This window comes from Phalangium opilio, unplaced genomic scaffold (assembly GCF_054372755.1).
Source record: "Phalangium opilio isolate 3A_F unplaced genomic scaffold, DU_Popi_V2 ptg000009l_1, whole genome shotgun sequence".
Classification (NCBI taxonomy): domain Eukaryota; kingdom Metazoa; phylum Arthropoda; class Arachnida; order Opiliones; family Phalangiidae; genus Phalangium; species Phalangium opilio.
The window spans coordinates 12,451,814-12,478,764 of NW_028324146.1; the positions used below are offsets into that span (position 1 = coordinate 12,451,814).

The 26,951-nt window shown below is 38.5% G+C and overlaps 50 pseudogenes; all 50 read left to right on the plus strand.

Moving 5' to 3' along the window:
* Positions 1 to 5,817: 5,817 nt before the first annotated feature.
* On the plus strand, positions 5,818 to 5,936 carry LOC149714538 (5S ribosomal RNA; annotated as a pseudogene).
* A 360-nt stretch (positions 5,937 to 6,296) lies between these two features.
* Positions 6,297 to 6,415, plus strand: LOC149714539 (5S ribosomal RNA; annotated as a pseudogene).
* Positions 6,416 to 6,777: 362 nt separating this feature from the next.
* LOC149714540 (5S ribosomal RNA) lies at positions 6,778 to 6,896 on the plus strand (annotated as a pseudogene).
* Positions 6,897 to 7,273: 377 nt separating this feature from the next.
* On the plus strand, positions 7,274 to 7,376 carry LOC149714541 (5S ribosomal RNA; annotated as a pseudogene).
* Positions 7,377 to 7,603: 227 nt separating this feature from the next.
* Positions 7,604 to 7,706, plus strand: LOC149714542 (5S ribosomal RNA; annotated as a pseudogene).
* A 122-nt stretch (positions 7,707 to 7,828) lies between these two features.
* On the plus strand, positions 7,829 to 7,947 carry LOC149714543 (5S ribosomal RNA; annotated as a pseudogene).
* A 362-nt stretch (positions 7,948 to 8,309) lies between these two features.
* Positions 8,310 to 8,429, plus strand: LOC149714544 (5S ribosomal RNA; annotated as a pseudogene).
* A 377-nt stretch (positions 8,430 to 8,806) lies between these two features.
* On the plus strand, positions 8,807 to 8,909 carry LOC149714545 (5S ribosomal RNA; annotated as a pseudogene).
* Positions 8,910 to 11,083: 2,174 nt separating this feature from the next.
* LOC149714546 (5S ribosomal RNA) lies at positions 11,084 to 11,202 on the plus strand (annotated as a pseudogene).
* A 137-nt stretch (positions 11,203 to 11,339) lies between these two features.
* Positions 11,340 to 11,458, plus strand: LOC149714547 (5S ribosomal RNA; annotated as a pseudogene).
* Positions 11,459 to 11,821: 363 nt separating this feature from the next.
* On the plus strand, positions 11,822 to 11,940 carry LOC149714548 (5S ribosomal RNA; annotated as a pseudogene).
* Positions 11,941 to 12,317: 377 nt separating this feature from the next.
* LOC149714549 (5S ribosomal RNA) lies at positions 12,318 to 12,420 on the plus strand (annotated as a pseudogene).
* A 121-nt stretch (positions 12,421 to 12,541) lies between these two features.
* LOC149714550 (5S ribosomal RNA) lies at positions 12,542 to 12,660 on the plus strand (annotated as a pseudogene).
* Positions 12,661 to 13,019: 359 nt separating this feature from the next.
* Positions 13,020 to 13,138, plus strand: LOC149714551 (5S ribosomal RNA; annotated as a pseudogene).
* A 362-nt stretch (positions 13,139 to 13,500) lies between these two features.
* Positions 13,501 to 13,619, plus strand: LOC149714552 (5S ribosomal RNA; annotated as a pseudogene).
* Positions 13,620 to 13,995: 376 nt separating this feature from the next.
* LOC149714553 (5S ribosomal RNA) lies at positions 13,996 to 14,098 on the plus strand (annotated as a pseudogene).
* Positions 14,099 to 14,550: 452 nt separating this feature from the next.
* LOC149714554 (5S ribosomal RNA) lies at positions 14,551 to 14,669 on the plus strand (annotated as a pseudogene).
* A 377-nt stretch (positions 14,670 to 15,046) lies between these two features.
* Positions 15,047 to 15,149, plus strand: LOC149714555 (5S ribosomal RNA; annotated as a pseudogene).
* A 121-nt stretch (positions 15,150 to 15,270) lies between these two features.
* On the plus strand, positions 15,271 to 15,389 carry LOC149714556 (5S ribosomal RNA; annotated as a pseudogene).
* A 362-nt stretch (positions 15,390 to 15,751) lies between these two features.
* LOC149714557 (5S ribosomal RNA) lies at positions 15,752 to 15,870 on the plus strand (annotated as a pseudogene).
* Positions 15,871 to 16,007: 137 nt separating this feature from the next.
* LOC149714558 (5S ribosomal RNA) lies at positions 16,008 to 16,110 on the plus strand (annotated as a pseudogene).
* A 603-nt stretch (positions 16,111 to 16,713) lies between these two features.
* On the plus strand, positions 16,714 to 16,832 carry LOC149714559 (5S ribosomal RNA; annotated as a pseudogene).
* Positions 16,833 to 16,954: 122 nt separating this feature from the next.
* LOC149714560 (5S ribosomal RNA) lies at positions 16,955 to 17,073 on the plus strand (annotated as a pseudogene).
* Positions 17,074 to 17,210: 137 nt separating this feature from the next.
* Positions 17,211 to 17,313, plus strand: LOC149714561 (5S ribosomal RNA; annotated as a pseudogene).
* Positions 17,314 to 17,916: 603 nt separating this feature from the next.
* Positions 17,917 to 18,035, plus strand: LOC149714562 (5S ribosomal RNA; annotated as a pseudogene).
* Positions 18,036 to 18,412: 377 nt separating this feature from the next.
* On the plus strand, positions 18,413 to 18,515 carry LOC149714563 (5S ribosomal RNA; annotated as a pseudogene).
* A 121-nt stretch (positions 18,516 to 18,636) lies between these two features.
* Positions 18,637 to 18,755, plus strand: LOC149714564 (5S ribosomal RNA; annotated as a pseudogene).
* Positions 18,756 to 18,892: 137 nt separating this feature from the next.
* LOC149714565 (5S ribosomal RNA) lies at positions 18,893 to 18,995 on the plus strand (annotated as a pseudogene).
* Positions 18,996 to 19,117: 122 nt separating this feature from the next.
* LOC149714566 (5S ribosomal RNA) lies at positions 19,118 to 19,236 on the plus strand (annotated as a pseudogene).
* Positions 19,237 to 19,373: 137 nt separating this feature from the next.
* LOC149714567 (5S ribosomal RNA) lies at positions 19,374 to 19,476 on the plus strand (annotated as a pseudogene).
* Positions 19,477 to 20,079: 603 nt separating this feature from the next.
* On the plus strand, positions 20,080 to 20,198 carry LOC149714568 (5S ribosomal RNA; annotated as a pseudogene).
* Positions 20,199 to 20,575: 377 nt separating this feature from the next.
* On the plus strand, positions 20,576 to 20,678 carry LOC149714569 (5S ribosomal RNA; annotated as a pseudogene).
* A 121-nt stretch (positions 20,679 to 20,799) lies between these two features.
* On the plus strand, positions 20,800 to 20,918 carry LOC149714570 (5S ribosomal RNA; annotated as a pseudogene).
* Positions 20,919 to 21,280: 362 nt separating this feature from the next.
* LOC149714571 (5S ribosomal RNA) lies at positions 21,281 to 21,399 on the plus strand (annotated as a pseudogene).
* A 137-nt stretch (positions 21,400 to 21,536) lies between these two features.
* On the plus strand, positions 21,537 to 21,639 carry LOC149714572 (5S ribosomal RNA; annotated as a pseudogene).
* Positions 21,640 to 22,017: 378 nt separating this feature from the next.
* On the plus strand, positions 22,018 to 22,120 carry LOC149714573 (5S ribosomal RNA; annotated as a pseudogene).
* Positions 22,121 to 22,242: 122 nt separating this feature from the next.
* Positions 22,243 to 22,361, plus strand: LOC149714574 (5S ribosomal RNA; annotated as a pseudogene).
* A 137-nt stretch (positions 22,362 to 22,498) lies between these two features.
* On the plus strand, positions 22,499 to 22,601 carry LOC149714575 (5S ribosomal RNA; annotated as a pseudogene).
* Positions 22,602 to 23,204: 603 nt separating this feature from the next.
* Positions 23,205 to 23,323, plus strand: LOC149714576 (5S ribosomal RNA; annotated as a pseudogene).
* Positions 23,324 to 23,700: 377 nt separating this feature from the next.
* LOC149714577 (5S ribosomal RNA) lies at positions 23,701 to 23,803 on the plus strand (annotated as a pseudogene).
* A 121-nt stretch (positions 23,804 to 23,924) lies between these two features.
* On the plus strand, positions 23,925 to 24,043 carry LOC149714578 (5S ribosomal RNA; annotated as a pseudogene).
* A 362-nt stretch (positions 24,044 to 24,405) lies between these two features.
* On the plus strand, positions 24,406 to 24,524 carry LOC149714579 (5S ribosomal RNA; annotated as a pseudogene).
* Positions 24,525 to 24,661: 137 nt separating this feature from the next.
* On the plus strand, positions 24,662 to 24,764 carry LOC149714580 (5S ribosomal RNA; annotated as a pseudogene).
* Positions 24,765 to 25,142: 378 nt separating this feature from the next.
* LOC149714581 (5S ribosomal RNA) lies at positions 25,143 to 25,245 on the plus strand (annotated as a pseudogene).
* Positions 25,246 to 25,367: 122 nt separating this feature from the next.
* On the plus strand, positions 25,368 to 25,486 carry LOC149714582 (5S ribosomal RNA; annotated as a pseudogene).
* Positions 25,487 to 25,623: 137 nt separating this feature from the next.
* On the plus strand, positions 25,624 to 25,726 carry LOC149714583 (5S ribosomal RNA; annotated as a pseudogene).
* A 378-nt stretch (positions 25,727 to 26,104) lies between these two features.
* LOC149714584 (5S ribosomal RNA) lies at positions 26,105 to 26,207 on the plus strand (annotated as a pseudogene).
* A 122-nt stretch (positions 26,208 to 26,329) lies between these two features.
* Positions 26,330 to 26,448, plus strand: LOC149714585 (5S ribosomal RNA; annotated as a pseudogene).
* A 137-nt stretch (positions 26,449 to 26,585) lies between these two features.
* Positions 26,586 to 26,688, plus strand: LOC149714586 (5S ribosomal RNA; annotated as a pseudogene).
* A 122-nt stretch (positions 26,689 to 26,810) lies between these two features.
* Positions 26,811 to 26,929, plus strand: LOC149714587 (5S ribosomal RNA; annotated as a pseudogene).
* Positions 26,930 to 26,951: the final 22 nt, after the last annotated feature.

Below are 26,951 nucleotides of genomic sequence, written 5' to 3' on the forward strand. Positions count from 1 at the left end.
TGGGGGACAAATTGGACTATAACATACTCAAAGGACATCCCCGTATCTCCAGTAGAAACAGAGTTACGAGCCTGCAAAGTATAGTCTAACTCATTTCCTATGGAGGGGGTTTGTTTCTTTACGTTTTGCTTAAGTACTCGGCCCCTGTTTGTCGTAGCCCAAAGTTTTTAGTATGTTTAGATGGGGGATAATTTGGACTATAACATATCCTAAGGACTTCCCCGTATCTCTAGTAGACACAGAGTTATGGGCCTGCAAAGTATAGTCTAATGCATTTCCTATGGACGGGTTGTTTGTTTACGTTTAGCTTAATTACTCGGCCCCTGTTTGTCGAAGCTCAATGTTTTTAGCATGGTTAGATGGGGGACAAATTGGACTATAACATACTCAAAGGACATCCCCGTATCTCCTGTAGAAACAGAGTTACGAGCCTGCAAAATTTGTTTTCAAAAATCAAAAGTAACCTTCTAACAATAAGTGAGACAATAAATAAGTTGACGACGATATTGAGGTAGCCTCAAGTTTAAAGTATCCTTGTATGGGGATCAAAGAGTACTATAACATATCCAAAGGAGATCCCAGTATCTCTTGTAGAACAAGAGTTATGAGCCTCCAAAGTTTAGTGCAAAAACCATAAGTAACATAATAAAAATAAGTGAGACGATACCAAAGTTGACGAACATTTTGCTTAATATCTCGGCCCCTGTTTGTCGTAGCTCAATGTTTTTAAAATGGTTAGATGGGGGACAAATTGGACTAAAACATACTCAAAGAACATCCCCGTATCTCAGTAGAAACAGAGTTACGAGCCTGCAAAGTATAGTCTAATGCATTTCCTATGGAGGGGTTGTTTGTTTACGTTTAGCTTAATTACTCAACCCCTGTTTGTCGTAGCCCAAAGTTTTTAGTATGGTTAGATGGGGGATAATTTGGACTATAACATATCCTAAGGACATCCCCGTATCTCTAGTAGACACAGAGTTATGGGCCTGCAAAGTATAGTCTAATGCATTTCCTATGGACGGGTTGTTTGTTTACGTTTAGCTTAATTACTCGGCCCCTGTTTGTCGTAGCTCAATGTTTTTAGCATGGTTAGATGGGGGACAAATTGGACTATAACATACTCAAAGGACATCCCCGTATCTCCAGTAGAAACAGAGTTACGAGCCTGCAAAGTATAGTCTAACTCATTTCCTATGGAGGGGGTTTGTTTCTTTACGTTTTGCTTAAGTACTCGGCCCCTGTTTGTCGTAGCCCAAAGTTTTTAGTATGTTTAGATGGGGGATAATTTGGACTATAACATATCCTAAGGACTTCCCCGTATCTCTAGTAGACACAGAGTTATGGGCCTGCAAAGTATAGTCTAATGCATTTCCTATGGACGGGTTGTTTGTTTACGTTTAGCTTAATTACTCGGCCCCTGTTTGTCGAAGCTCAATGTTTTTAGCATGGTTAGATGGGGGACAAATTGGACTATAACATACTCAAAGGACATCCCCGTATCTCCAGTAGAAACAGAGTTACGAGCCTGCAAAGTATAGTCTAACTCATTTCCTATGGAGGGGGTTTGTTTCTTTACGTTTTGCTTAAGTACTCGGCCCCTGTTTGTCGTAGCCCAAAGTTTTTAGTATGTTTAGATGGGGGATAATTTGGACTATAACATATCCTAAGGACTTCCCCGTATCTCTAGTAGACACAGAGTTATGGGCCTGCAAAGTATAGTCTAATGCATTTCCTATGGACGGGTTGTTTGTTTACGTTTAGCTTAATTACTCGGCCCCTGTTTGTCGAAGCTCAATGTTTTTAGCATGGTTAGATGGGGGACAAATTGGACTATAACATACTCAAAGGACATCCCCGTATCTCCTGTAGAAACAGAGTTACGAGCCTGCAAAATTTGTTTTCAAAAATCAAAAGTAACCTTCTAACAATAAGTGAGACAATAAATAAGTTGACGACGATATTGAGGTAGCCTCAAGTTTAAAGTATCCTTGTATGGGGATCAAAGAGTACTATAACATATCCAAAGGAGATCCCAGTATCTCTTGTAGAACAAGAGTTATGAGCCTCCAAAGTTTAGTGCAAAAATCATAAGTAACATAATAAAAATAAGTGAGACGATACCAAAGTTGACGAACATTTTGCTTAATATCTCGGCCCCTGTTTGTCGTAGCTCAATGTTTTTAAAATGGTTAGATGGGGGACAAATTGGACTAAAACATACTCAAAGAACATCCCCGTATCTCAGTAGAAACAGAGTTACGAGCCTGCAAAGTATAGTCTAATGCATTTCCTATGGAGGGGTTGTTTGTTTACGTTTAGCTTAATTACTCAACCCCTGTTTGTCGTAGCCCAAAGTTTTTAGTATGGTTAGATGGGGGATAATTTGGACTATAACATATCCTAAGGACATCGCCGTATCTCTAGTAGACACAGAGTTATGGGCCTGCAAAGTATAGTCTAATGCATTTCCTATGGACGGGTTGTTTGTTTACGTTTAGCTTAATTACTCGGCCCCTGTTTGTCGTAGCTCAATGTTTTTAGCATGGTTAGATGGGGGACAAATTGGACTATAACATACTCAAAGGACATCCCCGTATCTCCAGTAGAAACAGAGTTACGAGCCTGCAAAGTATAGTCTAACTCATTTCCTATGGAGGGGGTTTGTTTCTTTACGTTTTGCTTAAGTACTCGGCCCCTGTTTGTCGTAGCCCAAAGTTTTTAGTATGTTTAGATGGGGGATAATTTGGACTATAACATATCCTAAGGACTTCCCCGTATCTCTAGTAGACACAGAGTTATGGGCCTGCAAAGTATAGTCTAATGCATTTCCTATGGACGGGTTGTTTGTTTACGTTTAGCTTAATTACTCGGCCCCTGTTTGTCGAAGCTCAATGTTTTTAGCATGGTTAGATGGGGGACAAATTGGACTATAACATACTCAAAGGACATCCCCGTATCTCCTGTAGAAACAGAGTTACGAGCCTGCAAAATTTATTTTCAAAAATCAAAAGTAACCTTCTAACAATAAGTGAGACAATAAATAAGTTGACGACGATATTGAGGTAGCCTCAAGTTTAAAGTATCCTTGTATGGGGATCAAAGAGTACTATAACATATCCAAAGGAGATCCCAGTATCTCTTGTAGAACAAGAGTTATGAGCCTCCAAAGTTTAGTGCAAAAATCATAAGTAACATAATAAAAATAAGTGAGACGATACCAAAGTTGACGAACATTTTGCTTAATATCTCGGCCCCTGTTTGTCGTAGCTCAATGTTTTTAAAATGGTTAGATGGGGGACAAATTGGACTAAAACATACTCAAAGAACATCCCCGTATCTAAGTAGAAACAGAGTTACGAGCCTGCAAAGTATAGTCTAATGCATTTCCTATGGAGGGGTTGTTTGTTTACGTTTAGCTTAATTACTCAACCCCTGTTTGTCGTAGCCCAAAGTTTTTAGTATGGTTAGATGGGGGATAATTTGGACTATAACATATCCTAAGGACATCCCCGTATCTCTAGTAGACACAGAGTTATGGGCCTGCAAAGTATAGTCTAATGCATTTCCTATGGACGGGTTGTTTGTTTACGTTTAGCTTAATTACTCGGCCCCTGTTTGTCGTAGCTCAATGTTTTTAGCATGGTTAGATGGGGGACAAATTGGACTATAACATACTCAAAGGACATCCCCGTATCTCCAGTAGAAACAGAGTTACGAGCCTGCAAAGTATAGTCTAACTCATTTCCTATGGAGGGGGTTTGTTTCTTTACGTTTTGCTTAAGTACTCGGCCCCTGTTTGTCGTAGCCCAAAGTTTTTATTATGGTTAGATGGGGGACAAACTGGACTAAAACATACTCAAAGGACATCCCCGTATATCCAGTAGAAACAGAGTTACGAGCCTGCAATGTATAGTCTAATGCATTTCCTATGGAGGGGTTGTTTGTTTACGTTTAGCTTAATTACTCGGCCCCTGTTTGTCGTAGCCCAAAGTTTTTAGTATGGTTAGATGGGGGATAATTTGGACTATAACATATCCTAAAGACATCCCCGTATCTCTAGTAGACACAGAGTTATGGGCCTGCAAAGTATAGTCTAATGCATTTCCTATGGACGGGTTGTTTGTTTACGTTTAGCTTAATTACTCGGACCCTGTTTGTCGTAGCTCAATGTTTTTAGTATGGTTAGATGGGGGACAAATTGGACTAAAACATACTCAAAGGACATCCCCGTATCTCAGTAGTAACAGAGTTACGAGCCTGCAAAGTATAGTCTAATGCATTTCCTATGGACGGGTTGTTTGTTTACCTTTAGCTTAATTACTCGGCCCCTGTTTGTCCTAGCCCAAAGTTTTTATTATGGTTAGATGGGGGACAAACTGGACTAAAACATACTCAAAGGACATCCCCGTATCTCCAGTAGAAACAGAGTTACGAGCCTGCAATGTATAGTCTAATGCATTTCCTATGGAGGGGTTGTTTGTTTACGTTTAGCTTAATTACTCGGCCCCTGTTTGTCGTAGCTCAATGTTTTTAGTATGGTTAGATGGGGGACAAATTGGACTAAAACATACTCAAAGGACATCCCCGTATCTCAGTAGTAACAGAGTTACGAGCCTGCAAAGTATAGTCTAATGCATTTCCCATGGACGGGTTGTTTGTTTACGTTTAGCTTAATTTCTCGGCCCCTGTTTGTCGTAGCTCAATGTTTTTAGTATGGTTAGATGGGGGACAAATTGGACTAAAACATACTCAAAGGACTTCCCCGTATCTCAGTAGAAACAGAGTTACGAGCCTGCAAAGTATAGTCTAATGCATTTCCTATGGAGGGGTTGTTTGTTTACGTTTAGCTTAATTACTCGGCCCCTGTTTGTCGTAGCCCAAAGTTTTTAGTATGGTTAGATGGGGGACAATTTGGACTATAACATATCCTAAGGACATCCCCGTATCTCTAGTGAACACAGAGTTATGGGCCTGCAAAGTATAGTCTAATGCATTTCCTATGGACGGTTTGTTTGTTTACGTTTAGCTTAATTACTCGGCCCCTGTTTGTCGTAGCTCAATGTTTTTAGTATGGTTAGATGGGGGACAAATTGGACTAAAACATACTCAAAGGACATCAACGTATCTCAGTAGTAACAGAGTTACGAGCCTGCAAAGTATAGTCTAATGCATTTCCTATGGACGGGTTGTTTGTTTACGTTTAGCTTAATTACTCGGCCCCCGTTTGTCCTAGCCCAAAGTTTTTATTATGGTTAGATGGGGGACAAACTGGACTAAAACATACTCAAAGGACATCCCCGTATCTCCAGTAGAAACAGAGTTACGAGCCTGTTGTCCCGGTAACCACCACATATAGGCTTGCCTCTGTGGTTGCCAGCGAATTATTTTTGCGAAATAAATAATATTATTATTATTATTATTACAGTACTTGGGAATACTGCGTGCCGTTGGCTTTTTCACTTTTGTTTCCTCTTTTAAATTCCACCCGATATGAAAAAAGCAAACATATCTTCTTTTTGTTATTGTTTTATAAAGATGAAGGTTAATTTGTCTCACTTAATTTAAATTCGAATTATAACTAGCACTCTCGGCAACGGTCATATCACGCTGAAAACACCGGTTCTCGTCCGATCACCGAAGTTAAGCAGCGTCGAGCGCATACAGTACTTGGGAATACTGCGTGCCGTTTGTTTTTTCACTTTTGTTTCCTCTTTTAAATTCCACCCGATATGAAAAAAGCAAACATATCTTCTTTTTGTTATTGTTTTATAATGATGAAAGTTAATTAAATTCAAATTATTAACTAGCACTCTCGGCAATGGCCATATCACGCTGAATACTCCGGTTCTCGTCCGATAACCGAAGTTAAGCAGCGTCGAGCGCAGTCACTACTTGGGAGCGAGACCACTTAAGAACACTGCGTGCCGTTGGCTTTTTCACTTTTTTTTCCTCTTTTAAATTTTAATAGATATGAAAAAAGCAAACACGTTTTTTTTGTTATTGTTTTAAAATGATGAAGGTTAATTTGTCTCACTTAATTTAAATTCGAATTATTAACTAGCACTCTCGGCAACGGCCATATCACGCTGAAAACACCGGTTCACGTCCGATCACCGAAGTAAAGCAGCGTCGAGCGCATACAGTAATTGGGAATACTGCGTGCCGTTGGCTTTTTCTCTTTTGTTTCCTCTTTTAAATTCCACCAGATATGAAAAAAGCAAACATATCTTCTTTTTGTTATTGTTTTATAAAGATGAAAGTTAATTTAATTCAAATTATTAACTAGCACTCTCGGCAACGGCCATAACACGCTGAATACACCGGTTCTCGTCCGATAACCGAAGTTAAGAAGCGTCGAGCGCAGTCAGTACTTGGGAGGGAGACCTCTTAGGAACACTGCGTGCCGTTGGCTTTTTCACTTTTTTTTCCTCTTTTAAATTTTAATAGATATGAAAAAAGCAAACATGTTTTCTTTTTGTTATTGTTTTAAAATGATGAAGGTTAATTTGTCTCACTTAATTTAAATTCGAATTATTAACTTGCACTCTCGGCAACGGCCATATCACGCTGAAAACACCGGTTCACGTCCGATCACCGAAGTTAAGCAGCGTCGAGCGCATACAGTACTTGGGTATACTGCGTGCCATTGGCTTTTTCACTTTTGTTTCCTCTTTTAAATTACAATAGATATGAAAAAAGCAAACGTATCTTCTTTTTGTTATTGTTTTATAAAGATGAAGGTTAATTAAATTCAAATTATTAACTAGCACTATCGGCAACGGCCATATCACGCTGAATACACCGGTTCTCGTCCGATAACCGAAGTTAAGCAGCGTCGAGCGCAGTCAGTACTTGGGAGGGCGACCACTTAGGAACACTGCGTGCCGTTAGCGTTTTCACTTTTTTTTTCCTCTTTTAAATTCCAATAGATATGAAAAAAGCAAACATATTTTCTTTTTGTTATTGTTTTAAAAAGATGAAGGTTAATTTGTCTCACTTAATTTAAATTCGAATTACTATCTAGCACTCTCGGCAACGGCCATATCACGCTGAGAACACCAGTTCTCGTCCGACCGCCGACGTTAGCAGCGTCGAGCGCAGTCAGTACTTGGGAATACTGCGTGCCGTTGGCTTTTTCACTTTTGTTTCCTCTTTTAAATTCCACCCGATATAAAAAAAGCAAACATATCTTCTTTTTGTTATTGTTTTATAAAGATGAAGGTTAATTTGTCTCACTTAATTTAAATTCGAATTAATAACTAGCACTCTCGGCAACGGTCATATCACGCTGAAAACACCGGTTCTCGTCCGATCACCGAAGTTAAGCAGCGTCGAGCGCATACAGTACTTGGGAATACTGCGTGCCGTTAGTTTTTCCCTTTTGTTTCCTCTTTTAAATTCCACCCGATATGAAAAAAGCAAACATGTTTTCTTTTTGTTATTGTTTTAAAATGATGAAGGTTAATTTGTCTTACTTAATTTAAATTCGAATTATTACCTAGCATTCTCGGCAACGGCCATATCACGCTGAGAACACCGGTTCTCGTCCGACCGCCGAAGTTAGCAGCGTCGAGCGCAGTCAGTACTTGGGAATACTGCGTGCAACGGCCATATCACGCTGAAAACACCGGTTCTCGTCCGATCACCGAAGTTAAGCAGCGTCGAGCGCATACAGTACTTGGGAATACTGCGTGCCGTTGGCTTTTTCACTTTTGTTTTCTCTTTTGAATTCCACCAGATATGAAAAAAGCAAACATATCTTCTTTTTGTTATTGTTTTATAAAGATGAAAGTTAATTTAGTTCAAATTATTAACTAGCACTCTCGGCAACGGCCATAACACGCTGAATACACCGGTTCTCGTCCGATAACCGAAGTTAAGAAGCGTCGAGCGCAGTCAGTACTTGGGAGGGCGAGCACTTAGGAACACTGCGTGCCGTTAGCGTTTTCACTTTTTTTTCCTCTTTTAAATTTTAATAGATATGAAAAAAGCAAACATGTTTTCTTTTTGTTATTGTTTTAAAATGATGAAGGTTAATTTGTCTCACTTAATTTAAATTCGAATTATTAACTAGCACTCTCGGCAACGGCCATATCACGCTGAAAACACCGGTTCACGTCCGATCACCGAAGTTAAGCAGCGTCGAGCGCATACAGTACTTGGGTATACTGCGTGCCATTGGCTTTTTCACTTTTGTTTCCTCTTTTAAATTACAATAGATATGAAAAAAGCAAACGTATTTTCTTTTTGTTATTGTTTTATAAAGATGAAGGTTAAATAAATTCAAATTATTAACTAGCACTCTCGGCAACGGCCATATCAACGCTGAATACACCGGTTCTCGTCCGATAACCGAAGTTAAGCAGCGTCGAGCGCAGTCAGTACTTGGGAGGGCGACCACTTAGGAACACTGCGTGCCGTTAGCGTTTTCACTTTTTTTTTCCTCTTTTAAATTCCAATAGATATGAAAAAAGCAAACATATTTTCTTTTTGTTATTGTTTTAAAAAGATGAAGGTTAATTTGTCTCACTTAATTTAAATTCGAATTAATATATAGCATTCTCGGCAACGGCCATATCACGCTGAGAACACCGGTTCTCGTCCGACCGCCGACGTTACCAACGTCGAGCGCAGTCAGTACTTCGGAATACTGCGTTCCGTTGGCTTTTTCACTTTTGTTTCCTCTTTTAAATTCCACCCGATATGAAAAAAGCAAACATATCTTCTTTTTGTTATTGTTTTATAAAGATGAAGGTTAATTTGTCTCACTTAATTTAAATTCGAATTAATAACTAGCACTCTCGGCAACGGTCATATCACGCTGAAAACACCGGTTCTCGTCCGATCACCGAAGTTAAGCAGCGTCGAGCGCATACAGTACTTGGGAATACTGCGTGCCGTTGGTTTTTCCCTTTTGTTTCCTCTTTTAAATTCCACCCGATATGAAACAAGTTGGGAAAACCAAAATATTACCTCTCCGAGTCGGGGAAAAGACCACTCAATATCGAAATACTAGACCAACATTTTTTCGCTTTGTTTTGTCTAACGAGGCTTAAGTCATTGAAAAGTTTTCTCTACATTGTCAAAATATATAATCATCCACTAATCCTAGGTTTCAAATCATTACTTACAAAGAATATATAAGTTCTATGTTAAATTTTATTCTCTGATGCATACCACTAGCTTTGCCTTATATAACGTTTAATTCAGAATAAAATCTGTAAGACACGATTTCCATTAGAACATACCTTTACGAGAAGATCTTGTTTCCTTTCTAACGAAAAACTGAACTTTCCTTATCAGTTTTTCAAGGTTATAGAACTGAAAGGGGTTTCTTTTACCATAGGTTTATATCGGTAATTTTAAAGTTCACTTTCAAATCATAAATCTTTATTTAATCTCTAGTCTCTCTAATTAAAAAACATGAAATGTCCTAAACGTATCTCTAATTTTCCCATAGAGCTATTTGTATTAATTACTCCACGTTATCCAAAGGCCGACTATTTTCTTTGAAGACCGCACTAGCTAAGCGCTAAGCACCGTGACGTCAAAATTCAAAAACCCCTTATGTAGGATACTGCTAACATCGCTGGGCTCTGCTGAACGCGGCCCAGATTTCCACCATGATTATAATATCTAAGCCTAAAGTGTACTTAACTTTCGGCTCAATCTGAACAGTTAATGTCTCTGCATTACAGAAACGAAATCCAAACCCAAGCGTTAACTTTTTGGTTCACTAGGCCTATTGACAAATAAAAGTTCATTTGACCAACATAGTAGCGTTGTGCTTGTATTCGCTTTAGAAAGGATTATGCTATAAACAGATGTAGTATAGCTTAGGTAATATATAAACATCCATTTTAAATAATGATATTAAAAAAAATCTTTGGAATATCAAAATGAAATAGAGCTTTAAAGCTACAAAAGTACTAAATGCATCATAATTACGAAAAATATTTCCACATATTCACTTTATATTAAGGATAAAGGGAATATTATGGTTCTGTAGGATTCCTTTACACATCGAAACAAGACGAACTTCTAACGCAGCGCACTACTGTAACAACGGACGGACACACACAGACAAAAACATAGACTGCTTTTTAACTCTTTCCGTATTAATTTTGAATTGAGAAACAAGATTATCTTAAATATTAAAATAAATATAATTAATATTTAATATTTTCTTCGTTAGTTATTCGCCTTATTGAACGTTACATCGTTTTAAAAAAGAACAATTAAACATTCTTGAGAGACTTGACTAATATTGGCGTTTGAAATGAAGCATACGCCGGTTGCTTCGCCTTATTCAAATAGGTAGTATATAAGGGTGTCGAACTACAGTTAATAGCAAGAACAACCGCAATTGCGAAAACCTATCGTGGACAACCCACCCTAGGGAGGCTAGACGTTTCTCGTAACCCTAGCTGATCGCCGAGAATGTCTTAAACCAAACGATGACGATGGAGTAGAAGCCAGGTGTGCAGACTGGTGTCCATGTGGGATGGACAAAAACAAAGACCAGAAGATGGTGGTGTAGAAGCCAGGTGTACAGACTGGTGTCCATGTGGGATGGACAATGACCAGAAGATGGTGGTGATTAGAAGCCAGTATGTACAGACTGGTGTCCAAGTGGAATGGACGAAGACCAGAAGATGGTGGTGATTAGAAGCTAGTATGTACAGACTGGTGTCCAAGTGGAATGGACGAGGACCAGAAGATAATGGTGATTAGAAGCCCGTATGTACAGTTTGGTGTCCGTGTGGAATGGACAAACACCAGAAGATGGTGGTGTGAGAACTCAAGTAGAGGAGCTATTTCCGTGACTGTGAATGCAGTTCGGAAATGGCGAACACGTTTGCTCCGATTTGGAAATTGCGAACGCGGTCACGTGGGTGTAACAACAGACACACAAACACACACACAAACAAACAAACAAACAAACAGACACACACGATCGTTACAGAACCTCTCCGTGACATACGTCACTCGGAGAGGTAAAAAGCAATAATATCTTCTATTTGTTATTGTTTTATAATGATGAAAGTTAATTAAATTCAAATTATTAACTAGCACTCTCGGCAACGGCCATATCACGCTGAATACTCCGGTTCTCGTCCGATAACCGAAGTTAAGCAGCGTCGAGCGCAGTCACTACTTGGGAGCGAGACCACTTAAGAACACTGCGTGCCGTTGGCTTTTTCACTTTTTTTTCCTCTTTTAAATTTTAATAGATATGAAAAAAGCAAACACGTTTTCTTTTTGTTATTGTTTTAAAATGATGAAGGTTAATTTGTCTCACTTAATTTAAATTCGAATTATTAACTAGCACTCTCGGCAACGGCCATATCACGCTGAAAACACCGGTTCACGTCCGATCACCGAAGTTAAGCAGCGTCGAGCGCAGTCACTACTTGGGAGCGAGACCACTTAAGAACACTGCGTGCCGTTGGCTTTTTCACTTTTTTTTCCTCTTTTAAATTTTAATAGATATGAAAAAAGCAAACACGTTTTCTTTTTGTTATTGTTTTAAAATGATGAAGGTTAATTTGTCTCACTTAATTTAAATTCGAATTATTAACTAGCACTCTCGGCAACGGCCATATCACGCTGAAAACACCGGTTCACGTCCGATCACCGAAGTTAAGCAGCGTCGAGCGCATACAGTACTTGGGTATACTGCGTGCCATTGGCTTTTTCACTTTTGTTTCCTCTTTTAAATTACAATAGATATGAAAAAAAGCAAACGTATCTTCTTTTTGTTATTGTTTTATAAAGATGAAGGTTAATTAAATTCAAATTATTAACAAGCACTCTCGGCAACGGCCATATCACGCTGAATACACCGGTTCTCGTCCGATAACCGAAGTTAAGCAGCGTCGAGCGCAGTCAGTACTTGGGAGGGCGACCACTTAGGAACACTGCGTGCCGTTAGCGTTTTCACTTTTTTTTTCCTCTTTTAAATTCCAATAGATATGAAAAAAGCAAACATATTTTATTTTTGTTATTGTTTTAAAAAGATGAAGGGTAATTTGTCTCACTTAATTTAAATTCGAATTATTATCTAGCACTCTCGGCAACGGCCATATCACGCTGAGAACACCGGTTCTCGTCCGACCGCCGACGTTACCAGCGTCGAGCGCAGTCAGTACTTGGGAATACTGCGTGCCGTTGGCTTTTTCACTTTTGTTTCCTCTTTTAAATTCCACCCGATATGAAAAAAGCAAACATATCTTCTTTTTGTTATTGTTTTATAAAGATGAAGGTTAATTTGTCTCACTTAATTTAAATTCGAATTAATAACTAGCACTTTCGGCAACGGTCATATCACGCTGAAAACACCGGTTCTCGTCCGATCACCGAAGTTAAGCAGCGTCGAGCGCATACAGTACTTGGGAATACTGCGTGCCGTTGGTTTTTCCCTTTTGTTTCCTCTTTTAAATTCCACCCGATATGAAAAAAGCAATAATATCTTCTTTTTGTTATTGTTTTATAATGATGAAAGTTAATTAAATTCAAAATATTAACTAGCACTCTCGGCAACGGCCATATCACGCTGAATACTCCGGTTCTCGTCCGATAACCGAAGTTAAGCAGCGTCGAGCGCAGTCACTACTTGGGAGCGAGACCACTTAAGAACACTGCGTGCCGTTGGCTTTTTCACTTTTTTTTCCTCTTTTAAATTTTAATAGATATGAAAAAAGCAAACACGTTTTCTTTTTGTTATTGTTTTAAAATGATGAAGGTTAATTTGTCTCACTTAATTTAAATTCGAATTATTAACTAGCACTCTCGGCAACGGCCATATCACGCTGAAAACACCGGTTCACGTCCGATCACCGAAGTAAAGCAGCGTCGAGCGCATACAGTACTTGGGAATACTGCGTGCCGTTTGCTTTTTCACTTTTGTTTCCTCTTTTAAATTCCACCAGATATGAAAAAAGCAAACATATCTTCTTTTTGTTGTTTTATAAAGAAGAAAATTAATTAAATTCAAATTATTAACTAGCATTCTCGGCAACGGCCATATCACGCTGAATACACCGGTTCTCGTCCGATATCCGAAGTTATGCAGCGTCGAGCGCAGTCATTACTTGGGAGGGAGACCACTTAGGAACACTGCGTGTCGTTGGCTTTTTCACTTTTTTTTCCTCTTTTAAATTTTAATAGATATGTAAAAAGCAAACAGGTTTTCTTTTTGTTATTGTTTTAAAATGATGAAGGTTAATTTGTCTCACTTAATTTAAATTCGAATTATTAACTAGCACTCTCGGCAACGGCCATATCACGCTGAAAACACCGGTTCACGTCCGATCACCGAAGTTAAGCAGCGTCGAGCGCATACAGTACTTGGGTATACTGCGTGCCATTGGCTTTTTCACTTTTGTTTCCTCTTTTAAATTACAATAGATATGAAAAAAGCAAACGTATCTTCTTTTTGTTATTGTTTTATAAAGATGAAGGTTAATTAAATTCAAATTATTAACTAGCACTATCGGCAACGGCCATATCACGCTGAATACACCGGTTCTCGTCCGATAACCGAAGTTAAGCAGCGTCGAGCGCAGTTAGTACTTGGGAGGGCGACCACTTAGGAACACTGCGTGCCGTTAGCGTTTTCACTTTTTTTTCCTCTTTTAAATTCCAATAGATATGAAAAAAGCAAACATATTTTCTTTTTGTTATTGTTTTAAAAAGATGAAGGTTAATTTGTCTCACTTAATTTAAATTCGAATTATTATCTAGCACTCTCGGCAACGGCCATATCACGCTGAGAACACCAGTTCTCGTCCGACCGCCGACGTTAGCAGCGTCGAGCGCAGTCAGTACTTGGGAATACTGCGTGCCGTTGGCTTTTTCACTTTTGTTTCCTCTTTTAAATTCCACCCGATATAAAAAAAGCAAACATATCTTCTTTTTGTTATTGTTTTATAAAGATGAAGGTTAATTTGTCTCACTTAATTTAAATTCGAATTAATAACTAGCACTCTCGGCAACGGTCATATCACGCTGAAAACACCGGTTCTCGTCCGATCACCGAAGTTAAGCAGCGTCGAGCGCATACAGTACTTGGGAATACTGCGTGCCGTTAGTTTTTCCCTTTTGTTTCCTCTTTTAAATTCCACCCGATATGAAAAAAGCAAACATGTTTTCTTTTTGTTATTGTTTTAAAATGATGAAGGTTAATTTGTCTTACTTAATTTAAATTCGAATTATTACCTAGCATTCTCGGCAACGGCCATATCACGCTGAGAACACCGGTTCTCGTCCGACCGCCGAAGTTAGCAGCGTCGAGCGCAGTCAGTACTTGGGAATACTGCGTGCAACGTCCATATCACGCTGAAAACACCGGTTCTCGTCCGATCACCGAAGTTAAGCAGCGTCGAGCGCATACAGTACTTGGGAATACTGCGTGCCGTTGGCTTTTTCACTTTTGTTTTCTCTTTTAAATTCCACCAGATATGAAAAAAGCAAACATATCTTCTTTTTGTTATTGTTTTATAAAGATGAAAGTTAATTTAGTTCAAATTATTAACTAGCACTCTCGGCAACGGCCATAACACGCTGAATACACCGGTTCTCGTCCGATAACCGAAGTTAAGAAGCGTCGAGCGCAGTCAGTACTTGGGAGGGCGACCACTTAGGAACACTGCGTGCCGTTAGCGTTTTCACTTTTTTTTCCTCTTTTAAATTTTAATAGATATGAAAAAAGCAAACATGTTTTCTTTTTGTTATTGTTTTAAAATGATGAAGGTTAATTTGTCTCACTTAATTTAAATTCGAATTATTAACTAGCACTCTCGGCAACGGCCATATCACGCTGAAAACACCGGTTCACGTCCGATCACCGAAGTTAAGCAGCGTCGAGCGCATACAGTACTTGGGTATACTGCGTGCCATTGGCTTTTTCACTTTTGTTTCCTCTTTTAAATTACAATAGATATGAAAAAAGCAAACGTATCTTCTTTTTGTTATTGTTTTATAAAGATGAAGGTTAATTTGTCTCACTTAATTTAAATTCGAATTAATAACTAGCACTCTCGGCAACGGTCATATCACGCTGAAAACACCGGTTCTCGTCCGATCACCGAAGTTAAGCAGCGTCGAGCGCATACAGTACTTGGGAATACTGCGTGCCGTTGGTTTTTCCCTTTTGTTTCCTCTTTTAAATTCCACCCGATATGAAAAAAGCAATAATATCTTCTATTTGTTATTGTTTTATAATGATGAAAGTTAATTAAATTCAAATTATTAACTAGCACTCTCGGCAACGGCCATATCACGCTGAATACTCCGGTTCTCGTCCGATAACCGAAGTTAAGCAGCGTCGAGCGCAGTCACTACTTGGGAGCGAGACCACTTAAGAACACTGCGTGCCGTTGGCTTTTTCACTTTTTTTTCCTCTTTTAAATTTTAATAGATATGAAAAAAGCAAACACGTTTTCTTTTTGTTATTGTTTTAAAATGATGAAGGTTAATTTGTCTCACTTAATTTAAATTCGAATTATTAACTAGCACTCTCGGCAACGGCTATATCACGCTGAAAACACCGGTTCACGTCCGATCACCGAAGTAAAGCAGCGTCGAGCGCATAAAGTACTTGGGAATACTGCGTGCCGTTTGCTTTTTCACTTTTGTTTCCTCTTTAAAATTCCACCAGATATGAAAAAAGCAAACATATCTTCTTTTTGTTATTGTTTTATAAAAAAGAAAGTTAATTAAATTCAAATTTTTAACTAGCATTCTCGGCAACGGCCATATCACGCTGAATACACCGGTTCTCGTCCGATATCCGAAGTTATGCAGCGTCGAACGCAGTCATTACTTGGGAGGGAGACCACTTAGGAACACTGCGTGTCGTTGGCTTTTTCACTTTTTTTTCCTCTTTTAAATTTTAATAGATATGTAAAAAGCAAACAGGTTTTCTTTTTGCTATTGTTTTAAAATGATGAAGGTTAATTTGTCTCACTTAATTTAAATTCGAATTATTAACTAGCACTCTCGGCAACGGCCATATCACGCTGAAAACACCGGTTCACGTCCGATCACCGAAGTTAAGCAGCGTCGAGCGCATACAGTACTTGGGAATACTGCGTGCCGTTTGCTTTTTCACTTTTGTTTCCTCTTTTAAATTCCACCAGATATGAAAAAAGCAAACATATCTTCTTTTTGTTATTGTTTTATAAAGATGAATGTTAATTAAATTCAAATTATTAACTAGCACTCTCGACAACAGCCATATCACGCTGAATACTCCGGTTCTAGTCCGATAACCGAAGTTAAGCAGCGTCGAGCGCAGTCACTACTTGGGAGCGAGACCACTTAAGAACACTGCGTGCCGTTGGCTTTTTCACTTTTTTTTCCTCTTTTAAATTTTAATAGATATGAAAAAAGCAAACACGTTTTCTTTTTGTTATTGTTATAAAATGATGAAGGTTAATTTGTCTCACTTAATTTAAATTCGAATTATTAACTAGCACTCTCGGCAACGGCCATATCACGCTGAAAACACCGGTTCACGTCCGATCACCGAAGTTAAGCAGCGTCGAGCGCATACAGTACTTGGGTATACTGCGTGCCATTGGCTTTTTCACTTTTGTTTCCTCTTTTAAATTACAATAGATATGAAAAAAGCAAACATATCTTCTTTTTGTTATTGTTTTATAAAGATGAAAGTTAATTTAGTTCAAATTATTAACTAGCACTCTCGGCAACGGCCATAACACGCTGAATACACCGGTTCTCGTCCGATAACCGAAGTTAAGAAGCGTCGAGCGCAGTCAGTACTTGGGAGGGCGACCACTTAGGAACACTGCGTGCCGTTAGCGTTTTCACTTTTTTTTCCTCTTTAAAATTCCACCAGATATGAAAAAAGCAAACATATCTTCTTTTTGTTATTGTTTTATAAAAAAGAAAGTTAATTAAATTCAAATTTTTAACTAGCATTCTCGGCAACGGCCATATCACGCTGAATACACCGGTTCTCGTCCGATATCCGAAGTTATGCAGCGTCGAGCGCAGTCATTACTTGGGAGGGAGACCACTTAGGAACACTGCGTGTCGTTGGCTTTTTCACTTTTTTTTCCTCTTTTAAATTTTAATAGATATGTAAAAAGCAAACAGGTTTTCTTTTTGCTATTGTTTTAAAATGATGAAGGTTAATTTGTCTCACTTAATTTAAATTCGAATTATTAACTAGCACTCTCGGCAACGGCCATATCACGCTGAAAACACCGGTTCACGTCCGATCACCGAAGTTAAGCAGCGTCGAGCGCATACAGTACTTGGGAATACTGCGTGCCGTTTGCTTTTTCACTTTTGTTTCCTCTTTTAAATTCCACCAGATATGAAAAAAGCAAACATATCTTCTTTTTGTTATTGTTTTATAAAGATGTATGTTAATTAAATTCAAATTATTAACTAGCACTCTCGACAACAGCCATATCACGCTGAATACTCCGGTTCTAGTCCGATAACCGAAGTTAAGCAGCGTCGAGCGCAGTCACTACTTGGGAGCGAGACCACTTAAGAACACTGCGTGCCGTTGGCTTTTTCACTTTTTTTTCCTCTTTTAAATTTTAATAGATATGAAAAAAGCAAACACGTTTTCTTTTTGTTATTGTTATAAAATGATGAAGGTTAATTTGTCTCACTTAATTTAAATTCGAATTATTAACTAGCACTCTCGGCAACGGCCATATCACGCTGAAAACACCGGTTCACGTCCGATCACCGAAGTTAAGCAGCGTCGAGCGCATACAGTACTTGGGTATACTGCGTGCCATTGGCTTTTTCACTTTTGTTTCCTCTTTTAAATTACAATAGATATGAAAAAAGCAAACATATCTTCTTTTTGTTATTGTTTTATAAAGATGAAAGTTAATTTAGTTCAAATTATTAACTAGCACTCTCGGCAACGGCCATAACACGCTGAATACACCGGTTCTCGTCCGATAACCGAAGTTAAGAAGCGTCGAGCGCAGTCAGTACTTGGGAGGGCGACCACTTAGGAACACTGCGTGCCGTTAGCGTTTTCACTTTTTTTTCCTCTTTTAAATTTTAATAGATATGAAAAAAGCAAACATGTTTTCTTTTTGTTATTGTTTTAAAATGATGAAGGTTAATTTGTCTCACTTAATTTAAATTCGAATTATTAACTAGCACTCTCGGCAACGGCCATATCACGCTGAAAACACCGGTTCACGTCCGATCACCGAAGTTAAGCAGCGTCGAGCGCATACAGTACTTGGGTATACTGCGTGCCATTGGCTTTTTCACTTTTGTTTCCTCTTTTAAATTACAATAGATATGAAAAAAGCAAACGTATCTTCTTTTTGTTATTGTTTTATAAAGATGAAGGTTAATTTGTCTCACTTAATTTAAATTCGAATTAATAACTAGCACTCTCGGCAACGGTCATATCACGCTGAAAACACCGGTTCTCGTCCGATCACCGAAGTTAAGCAGCGTCGAGCGCATACAGTACTTGGGAATACTGCGTGCCGTTGGTTTTTCCCTTTTGTTTCCTCTTTTAAATTCCACCCGATATGAAAAAAGCAATAATATCTTCTATTTGTTATTGTTTTATAATGATGAAAGTTAATTAAATTCAAATTATTAACTAGCACTCTCGGCAACGGCCATATCACGCTGAATACTCCGGTTCTCGTCCGATAACCGAAGTTAAGCAGCGTCGAGCGCAGTCACTACTTGGGAGCGAGACCACTTAAGAACACTGCGTGCCGTTGGCTTTTTCACTTTTTTTTCCTCTTTTAAATTTTAATAGATATGAAAAAAGCAAACACGTTTTCTTTTTGTTATTGTTTTAAAATGATGAAGGTTAATTTGTCTCACTTAATTTAAATTCGAATTATTAACTAGCACTCTCGGCAACGGCCATATCACGCTGAAAACACCGGTTCACGTCCGATCACCGAAGTAAAGCAGCGTCGAGCGCATAAAGTACTTGGGAATACTGCGTGCCGTTTGCTTTTTCACTTTTGTTTCCTCTTTAAAATTCCACCAGATATGAAAAAAGCAAACATATCTTCTTTTTGTTATTGTTTTATAAAGAAGAAAGTTAATTAAATTCAAATTTTTAACTAGCATTCTCGGCAACGGCCATATCACGCTGAATACACCGGTTCTCGTCCGATATCCGAAGTTATGCAGCGTCGAGCGCAGTCATTACTTGGGAGGGAGACCACTTAGGAACACTGCGTGTCGTTGGCTTTTTCACTTTTTTTTCCTCTTTTAAATTTTAATAGATATGTAAAAAGCAAACAGGTTTTCTTTTTGCTATTGTTTTAAAATGATGAAGGTTAATTTGTCTCACTTAATTTAAATTCGAATTATTAACTAGCACTCTCGGCAACGGCCATATCACGCTGAAAACACCGGTTCACGTCCGATCACCGAAGTTAAGCAGCGTCGAGCGCATACAGTACTTGGGAATACTGCGTGCCGTTTGCTTTTTCACTTTTGTTTCCTCTTTTAAATTCCACCAGATATGAAAAAAGCAAACATATCTTCTTTTTGTTATTGTTTTATAAAGATGAATGTTAATTAAATTCAAATTATTAACTAGCACTCTCGACAACAGCCATATCACGCTGAATACTCCGGTTCTAGTCCGATAACCGAAGTTAAGCAGCGTCGAGCGCAGTCACTACTTGGGAGCGAGACCACTTAAGAACACTGCGTGCCGTTGGCTTTTTCACTTTTTTTTCCTCTTTTAAATTTTAATAGATATGAAAAAAGCAAACACGTTTTCTTTTTGTTATTGTTATAAAATGATGAAGGTTAATTTGTCTCACTTAATTTAAATTCGAATTATTAACTAGCACTCTCGGCAACGGCCATATCACGCTGAAAACACCGGTTCACGTCCGATCACCGAAGTTAAGCAGCGTCGAGCGCATACAGTACTTGGGTATACTGCGTGCCATTGGCTTTTTCACTTTTGTTTCCTCTTTTAAATTACAATAGATATGAAAAAAGCAAACGTATCTTCTTTTTGTTATTGTTTTATAAAGATGAAGGTTAATTAAATTCAAATTATTAACTAGCACTCTCGGCAACGGCCATATCACGCTGAATACACCGGTTCTCGTCCGATAACCGAAGTTAAGCAGCGTCGAGCGCAGTCAGTACTTGGGAGGGCGACCACTTAGGAACACTGCGTGCCGTTAGCGTTTTCACTTTTTTTTTCCTCTTTTAAATTCCAATAGATATGAAAAAAGCAAACATATTTTATTTTTGTTATTGTTTTAAAAAGATGAAGGGTAATTTGTCTCACTTAATTTAAATTCGAATTATTATCTAGCACTCTCGGCAACGGCCATATCACGCTGAGAACACCGGTTCTCGTCCGACCGCCGACGTTACCAGCGTCGAGCGCAGTCAGTACTTGGGAATACTGCGTGCCGTTGGCTTTTTCACTTTTGTTTCCTCTTTTAAATTCCACCCGATATGAAAAAAGCAAACATATCTTCTTTTTGTTATTGTTTTATAAAGATGAAGGTTAATTTGTCTCACTTAATTTAAATTCGAATTAATAACTAGCACTCTCGGCAACGGTCATATCACGCTGAAAACACCGGTTCTCGTCCGATCACCGAAGTTAAGCAGCGTCGAGCGCATACAGTACTTGGGAATACTGCGTGCCGTTGGTTTTTCCCTTTTGTTTCCTCTTTTAAATTCCACCCGATATGAAAAAAGCAATAATATCTTCTTTTTGTTATTGTCTTATAATGATGAAAGTTAATTAAATTCAAATTATTAACTAGCACTCTCGGCAACGGCCATATCACACTGAATACTCCGGTTCTCGTCCGATAACCGAAGTTAAGCAGCGTCGAGCGCAGTCACTACTTGGGAGCGAGACCACTTAAGAACACTGCGTGCCGTTGGCTTTTTCACTTTTTTTTCCTCTTTTAAATTTTAATAGATATGAAAAAAGCAAACACGTTTTCTTTTTGTTATTGTTTTAAAATGATGAAGGTTAATTTGTCTCACTTAATTTAAATTCGAATTATTAACTAGCACTCTCGGCAACGGCCATATCACGCTGAAAACACCGGTTCACGTCCGATCACCGAAGTAAAGCAGCGTCGAGCGCATACAGTACTTGGGAATACTGCGTGCCGTTTGCTTTTTCACTTTTGTTTCCTCTTTTAAATTCCACCAGATATGAAAAAAGCAAACATATCTTCTTTTTGTTATTGTTTTATAAAGAAGAAAGTTAATTAAATTCAAATTATTAACTAGCATTCTCGGCAACGGCCATATCACGCTGAATACACCGGTTCTCGTCCGATATCCGAAGTTATGCAGCGTCGAGCGCAGTCATTACTTGGGAGGGAGACCACTTAGGAACACTGCGTGTCGTTGGCTTTTTCACTTTTTTTTCCTCTTTTAAATTTTAATAGATATGTAAAAAGCAAACAGGTTTTCTTTTTGTTATTGTTTTAAAATGATGAAGGTTAATTTGTCTCTCTTAATTTAAATTCGAATTATTAACTAGCACTCTCGGCAACGGCCATATCACGCTGAAAGCACCGGTTCACGTCCGATCACCGAAGTTAAGCAGCGTCGAGCGCATACAGTACTTGGGAATACTGCGTGCCGTTAGCTTTTTCACTTTTGTTTCCTCTTTCAAATTCCACCAGATATGAAAAAAGCAAACATATCTTCTTTTTGTTATTGTTTTATAAAGATGAAAGTTAATGAAATTCAAATTATTAACTAGCACTCTCGGCAACGGCCATATCACGCTGAATACACCGATTCTCGTCCCATAGCCGAAGTTAAGCAGCGTCGAGCGCAGTCATTACTTGGGAGGGAGACCACTTAGGATCACTGCGTGCCGTTGGCTTTTTCACTTTTTTTTCCTCTTTTAAATTTTAATAGATATGTATAAAGCAAACAGGTTTTCTTTTTGTTATTGTTTTAAAATGATGAAGGTTAATTTGTCTCACTTAATTTAAATTCGAATTATTAACTAGCACTCTCGGCAACGGCCATATCACGCTGAAAACACCGGTTCACGTCCGATCACCGAAGTTAAGCAGCGTCGAGCGCATACAGTACTTGGGAATACTGCGTGCCGTTGGCTTTTTCACTTTTGCTTCCTCTTTCAAATTCCACCAGATATGAAAAAAGCAAACATATCTTCTTTTTGTTATTGTTTTATAAAGATGAAAGTTAATTAAATTCAAATTATTAACTAGCATTCTCGGCAACGGCCATATCACGCTGAATACACCGGTTCTCGTCCGATAACCGAAGTTAAGCAGCGTCGAGCGCAGTCACTACTTGGGAGGGAGACCACTTAGGAACACTGCGTGCCGTTGGCTTTTTCATTTTTTTTTGCTCTTTTAAATTTTAATAGATATGAAAAAAGCAAACATGTTTTCTTTTTGTTATTGTTTTAAAATGATGAAGGTTAATTTGTCTCACTTAATTTAAATTCGAATTATTAACTAGCACTTTCGGCAACGGCCATATCACGCTGAAAGCACCGGTTCACGTCCGATCACCGAAGTTAAGCAGCGTCGAGCGCATACAGTACTTGGGAATACTGCGTGCCGTTTGCTTTTTCACTTTTGTTTCCTCTTTTAAATTCCACCAGATATGAAAAAAGCAAACATATCTTCTTTTTGTTATTGTTTTATAAAGATGAAAGTTAATTAAATTCAAATTATTAACTAGCACTCTCGACAACAGCCATATCACGCTGAATACTCCGGTTCTAGTCCGATAACCGAAGTTAAGCAGCGTCGAGCGCAGTCACTACTTGGGAGCGAGACCACTTAAGAACACTGCGTGCCGTTGGCTTTTTCACTTTTTTTTCCTCTTTTAAATTTTAATAGATATGAAAAAAGCAAACACGTTTTCTTTTTGTTATTGTTATAAAATGATGAAGGTTAATTTGTCTCACTTAATTTAAATTCGAATTATTAACTAGCACTCTCGGCAACGGCCATATCACGCTGAAAACACCGGTTCACGTCCGATCACCGAAGTTAAGCAGCGTCGAGCGCATACAGTACTTGGGTATACTGCGTGCCATTGGCTTTTTCACTTTTGTTTCCTCTTTTAAATTACAATAGATATGAAAAAAGCAAACGTATCTTCTTTTTGTTATTGTTTTATAAAGATGAAGGTTAATTAAATTCAAATTATTAACTAGCACTCTCGGCAACGGCCATATCACGCTGAATACACCGGTTCTCGTCCGATAACCGAAGTTAAGCAGCGTCGAGCGCAGTCAGTACTTGGGAGGGCGACCACTTAGGAACACTGCGTGCCGTTAGCGTTTTCACTTTTTTTTTCCTCTTTTAAATTCCAATAGATATGAAAAAAGCAAACATATTTTATTTTTGTTATTGTTTTAAAAAGATGAAGGGTAATTTGTCTCACTTAATTTAAATTCGAATTATTATCTAGCACTCTCGGCAACGGCCATATCACGCTGAGAACACCGGTTCTCGTCCGACCGCCGACGTTACCAGCGTCGAGCGCAGTCAGTACTTGGGAATACTGCGTGCCGTTGGCTTTTTCACTTTTGTTTCCTCTTTTAAATTCCACCCGATATGAAAAAAGCAAACATTTCTTCTTTTTGTTATTGTTTTATAAAGATGAAGGTTAATTTGTCTCACTTAATTTAAATTCGAATTAATAACTAGCACTCTCGGCAACGGTCATATCACGCTGAAAACACCGGTTCTCGTCCGATCACCGAAGTTAAGCAGCGTCGAGCGCATACAGTACTTGGGAATACTGCGTGCCGTTGGTTTTTCCCTTTTGTTTCCTCTTTTAAATTCCACCCGATATGAAAAAAGCAATAATATCTTCTTTTTGTTATTGTCTTATAATGATGAAAGTTAATTAAATTCAAATTATTAACTAGCACTCTCGGCAACGGCCATATCACGCTGAATACTCCGGTTCTCGTCCGATAACCGAAGTTAAGCAGCGTCGAGCGCAGTCACTACTTGGGAGCGAGACCACTTAAGAACACTGCGTGCCGTTGGCTTTTTCACTTTTTTTTCCTCTTTTAAATTTTAATAGATATGAAAAAAGCAAACACGTTTTCTTTTTGTTATTGTTTTAAAATGATGAAGGTTAATTTGTCTCACTTAATTTAAATTCGAATTATTAACTAGCACTCTCGGCAACGGCCATATCACGCTGAAAACACCGGTTCACGTCCGATCACCGAAGTAAAGCAGCGTCGAGCGCATACAGTACTTGGGAATACTGCGTGCCGTTTGCTTTTTCACTTTTGTTTCCTCTTTTAAATTCCACCAGATATGAAAAAAGCAAACATATCTTCTTTTTGTTATTGTTTTATAAAGAAGAAAGTTAATTAAATTCAAATTATTAACTAGCATTCTCGGCAACGGCCATATCACGCTGAATACACCGGTTCTCGTCCGATATCCGAAGTTATGCAGCGTCGAGCGCAGTCATTACTTGGGAGGGAGACCACTTAGGAACACTGCGTGTCGTTGGCTTTTTCACTTTTTTTTCCTCTTTTAAATTTTAATAGATATGTAAAAAGCAAACAGGTTTTCTTTTTGTTATTGTTTTAAAATGATGAAGGTTAATTTGTCTCTCTTAATTTAAATTCGAATTATTAACTAGCACTCTCGGCAACGGCCATATCACGCTGAAAGCACCGGTTCACGTCCGATCACCGAAGTTAAGCAGCGTCGAGCGCATACAGTACTTGGGAATACTGCGTGCCGTTAGCTTTTTCACTTTTGTTTCCTCTTTCAAATTCCACCAGATATGAAAAAAGCAAACATATCTTCTTTTTGTTATTGTTTTATAAAGATGAAAGTTAATGAAATTCAAATTATTAACTAGCACTCTCGGCAACGGCCATATCACGCTGAATACACCGATTCTCGTCCCATAGCCGAAGTTAAGCAGCGTCGAGCGCAGTCATTACTTGGGAGGGAGACCACTTAGGATCACTGCGTGCCGTTGGCTTTTTCACTTTTTTTTCCTCTTTTAAATTTTAATAGATATGTAAAAAGCAAACAGGTTTTCTTTTTGTTATTGTTTTAAAATGATGAAGGTTAATTTGTCTCACTTAATTTAAATTCGAATTATTAACTAGCACTCTCGGCAACGGCCATATCACGCTGAAAACACCGGTTCACGTCCGATCACCGAAGTTAAGCAGCGTCGAGCGCATACAGTACTTGGGAATACTGCGTGCCGTTGGCTTTTTCACTTTTGCTTCCTCTTTCAAATTCCACCAGATATGAAAAAAGCAAACATATCTTCTTTTTGTTATTGTTTTATAAAGATGAAAGTTAATTAAATTCAAATTATTAACTAGCATTCTCGGCAACGGCCATATCACGCTGAATACACCGGTTCTCGTCCGATAACCGAAGTTAAGCAGCGTCGAGCGCAGTCACTACTTGGGAGGGAGACCACTTAGGAACACTGCGTGCCGTTGGCTTTTTAATTTTTTTTTGCTCTTTTAAATTTTAATAGATATGAAAAAAGCAAACATGTTTTCTTTTTGTTATTGTTTTAAAATGATGAAGGTTAATTTGTCTCACTTAATTTAAATTCGAATTATTAACTAGCACTTTCGGCAACGGCCATATCACGCTGAAAGCACCGGTTCACGTCCGATCACCGAAGTTAAGCAGCGTCGAGCGCATACAGTACTTGGGAATACTGCGTGCCGTTAGCTTTTTCACTTTTGCTTCCTCTTTCAAATTCCACCAGATATGAAAAAAGCAAACACATCTTCTTTTTGTTATTGTTTTATAAAGATGAAAGTTAATGAAATTCAAATTATTAACTAGCACTCTCGGCAACGGCCATATCACGCTGAATACACCGATTCTCGTCCCATAGCCGAAGTTAAGCAGCGTCGAGCGCAGTCATTACTTGGGAGGGAGACCACTTAGGATCACTGCGTGCCGTTGGCTTTTTCACTTTTTTTTCCTCTTTTAAATTTTAATAGATATGTAAAAAGCAAACAGGTTTTCATTTTGTTATTGTTTTAAAATGATGAAGGTTAATTTGTCTCACTTAATTTAAATTCGAATTATTAACTAGCACTCTCGGCAACGGCCATATCACGCTGAAAACACCGGTTCACGTCCGATCACCGAAGTTAAGCAGCGTCGAGCGCATACAGTACTTGGGAATACTGCGTGCCGTTGGCTTTTTCACTTTTGTTTCCTCTTTCAAATTCCACCAGATATGAAAAAAGCAAACATATCTTCTTTTTGTTATTGTTTTATAAAGATGAAAGTTAATTAAATTCCAATTATTAACTAGCATTCTCGGCAACGGCCATATCACGCTGGATACACCGGTTCTCGTCCGATAACCGAAGTTAAGCAGCGTCGAGCGCAGTCACTACTTGGGAGGGAGACCACTTAGGAACACTGCGTGCCGTTGGCTTTTTCACTTTTTTTTGCTCTTTTAAATTTTAATAGATATGAAAAGAGCAAACATGTTTTCTTTTTGTTATTGTTTTAAAATGATGAAGGTTAATTTGTCTCACTTAATTTAAATTCGAATTATTAACTAGCACTGTCGGCAACGGCCATATCACGCTGAAAACACCGGTTCACGTCCGATCACCGAAGTTAAGCAGCGTCGAGCGCATACAGTACTTGGGAATACTGCGTGCCGTTGGCTTTTTCACTTTTGCTTCCTCTTTCAAATTCCACCAGATATGAAAAAAGCAAACATATCTTCTTTTTGTTATTGTTTTATAAAGATGAAAGTTAATTAAATTCAAATTATTAACTAGCATTCTCGGCAACGGCCATATCACGCTGAATACACCGGTTCTCGTCCGATAACCGAAGTTAAGCAGCGTCGAGCGCAGTCACTACTTGGGAGGGAGACCACTTAGGAACACTGCGTGCCGTTGGCTTTTTCACTTTTTTTTGCTCTTT